The sequence below is a fragment of the Belonocnema kinseyi genome, chromosome 3, assembly GCF_010883055.1.
Source record: "Belonocnema kinseyi isolate 2016_QV_RU_SX_M_011 chromosome 3, B_treatae_v1, whole genome shotgun sequence".
Taxonomy (NCBI): domain Eukaryota; kingdom Metazoa; phylum Arthropoda; class Insecta; order Hymenoptera; family Cynipidae; genus Belonocnema; species Belonocnema kinseyi.
In genome coordinates, this window is record NC_046659.1 from 154,382,117 (window position 1) to 154,385,042 (window position 2,926).

Genomic DNA, 2,926 nt, shown 5'->3' on the forward strand with positions numbered 1-2,926 from the left:
CAAATTACAAATTCTTTTTGTTGTAAAAAAGTTTTTTTAAAACTGATAATTCAAATATTTTGTTAAAAAAAGTCAACTGATTAATTATAAATAAACTTTTTTTCTGTTTTTTCATGTTCTAATTTTAAAAATTAAATTGTCTTATAGAGAATTAGGCTATTTGGTTTGAAAATTCAACAAATTGGTATAAAATTAAACTGTTTTGTAGAAAATTCGTTTTACTTTTTGTTTTGATTGAAAATTCATTCTCAATGAAAATTGAGCTACTCCATTTTTGTTTAAAAATTCAACTTTTTTTCGTTTAAAAATTCAACATTTTCGTTAAAAAATTATGTGTTTTGTTGAAAATTCGTCTTTTTTTGGTAGAAAATCAATTCTTTTAGGTCAAAATCAAGTCACGTTGAAAATATATATTTTTTGGTCAAATCTGTTTTCAATTTTGAATTAAAATGTTGTTGTGGAAATATCAACTATAACATTTTTTGACAAACATTAATCTTTTTTGTTGAAAATTCAACATTTTTGTTAACAATTTTGGTTGAAGATTAAACTATTTTGTTGAAAATAAAAAAATTTGGTATAAGATTCAAATATTTGATAGAAAATTCAATTTTTTGTGGAAAACTCGTTTTTATTTTTGTTTTAATTTTTTGATTTAAAAATGCAGACGCTTTATATTTTTTGCTTGAAAATTCAACAATTTGGTAACAACTTGATTGTTTGTCTTATTTAACATTATTTTATCACCTATTTTTACCTATTTTAGAAAAAATGTCACCTATTCACCTTTTTTGACGACAATAGGTACACGCAGAGAAACATGATTAATTAAATTGACAAATTTCTAACCAATATTCAAATATAGATATTTCAGAGAGCCCTATAAAAACAAAAAGAAATTTCTTGTCATTTCCCGGTTACCAAACATTATAATATTTATATAATATTTATAAGAATATAATATTTTAGTGCATTTAAAAAAATGTATTCATGAGAAGTGAGGTATTTTGTAGGGGTTTCAAGATTTGAAGAGATTTGGAATTTTATGAATTTACTTTAATTTTTTTAATTCACTTTAGTTTCTACAAATTTACTCTTTTCTACTTAATTCAATGGATTTTTGTTAATTAAGAATTTTTTAATTTAATTGATCTTGAGGATCAAATGATAAAATGATTAAAGGATTTAAAATATTTTAACGTATTTTTTCAGATTCCTGGGCGTTTTGAAGGGGACTTTCAAATATTGTTTGTAGTTCATCTTTAATTCTCCCTGAATTCTGATTGATTTATAAAAAAAATGAAATTTATCTTAAAGCAGAACAATTTTTTATTTCAAAAAAATGTTGAGTTTTCATCCAAAAAGACGAATTTTTTCAACCAAAAAGGATAAATTTTCAACAAAATAGTTAAATTCTCGACCAAATAGTTGCATTTTTATGCAAAAAATATAAATTTTAAACAAAAAGTAAATTTTCTACGAAATATTTGAGTTTTAATAAAAATAGTATAATAGCTTAATTTCTAACCAAAACATTGAATTTTTATCAAAAAAAGATTTAATTTCTACAAAAGCAAGTAAATTTTAAAATAAAAAAGACAAACTTTAAAAAAAAGAGTTGAATTTTTGACCGAAAAGTTAATAAAACAATTCAATTTTCTATTTATTCAAATAAATTCTGAGATCCTCAAAAATTCGTAGAGAATTTATTTCTTGGTAATATTCTCATTCTCGTTACCCTTCTCAAAGTAATATACAGTCGGGTGCAAAAGTTTTGGGCCACCTCATTTTTTTATGAGTGAATAAATTCCTATAATTTTAATTATACCGGAACTAAAAAGATGTCTCTAAAAGATTGATTGTTTTCGAAATTCTGTTTAAAATAACCCCAGAGTGAAGCCAATTTGTCTAGTTTTTAAGTAGATATTGCAAAAATAGTGTAAATTTCAATGATTTCTTAAATTTTCAATAACTTCCCAAATAGTCAACGTTTTTCAATGTTCTTCGGCTCATTTTGAAGCTTTTTTTTCATCGTATCACAGCAACTTACGAGTATAAATTGTACAAAAAATTATTTTCGAATTGCAAGAACTTGAAGTTGTAATAAAAAAGTTGAAAAAATTGAAATATTATTTTTAGAAAAACAAAAATATTTTTGTAAAATATATGAAACATATAATCATGAATTTTCTATGTAATTTCCACAAAATATATATTTATTTAACTTTTATTCTGATTTGCCTACAGATAAGATGTTTTCAAATTTATCCAACATTTTTATTACAACTTTGAAGTTCTTTCAATTCCAAAAGCATTTTTTTGACAATTTATACTCGTAAGCTGCTGTGATACGGTGAAAAAAAAGCTTCAAAATGAGCCGAAGAATATTGAAAAACGTTGATTATTTCGGAAGTTATTGAAAATTTAAGAAATCATTGAAATTTACAGTATTTTTTCAATATCTACTTAAAAACTAGACAAATTGGCTTCACCCTGGGCTTATTTTAAACAGAATTTCGAAAACAATCAACCTTTTAAAAAGACATTTTTTTAGCTTCGGTATAATTAAAATTAAGAGAATTTATTCAGTCATAAAAAAAGAGTTGGCCAAAACTTTTGCACGCCACTGTAACTGGCTCAGAACTCAAATCGTTAAGGAAATCGAAAAGAATTGATTTCGGAGATAAACCTATTCTTTCTTTGGGTTCTTCTCCCGATGGAATATTACTACATTTAACAAAATTAAATAATGCTCACTCTTTCGTTTAAATCTGAAAATATTAAGTTTTCTCTATTCTCTTCATACCGGGTAGTGATGAATAACCCCTTAAGGGCATGCGACACAGTGGGATTCCTACATTACCAACCTCTTTTTTCCATTGAACAAAATTTTTTTGTGAACCATAGAACTTTTTTGGTAAATGAA

General features: G+C 24.3%; 1 protein-coding gene across 3 annotated transcripts in view; it reads right to left on the reverse strand.

Annotated features, from left to right (window-relative positions):
* LOC117168788 (tigger transposable element-derived protein 2-like) overlaps positions 1-2,926 on the reverse strand; it is a 14,375-nt gene that overhangs the window by 6,615 nt on the left and 4,834 nt on the right. The gene's annotated exons all lie outside the window — the stretch shown is intronic.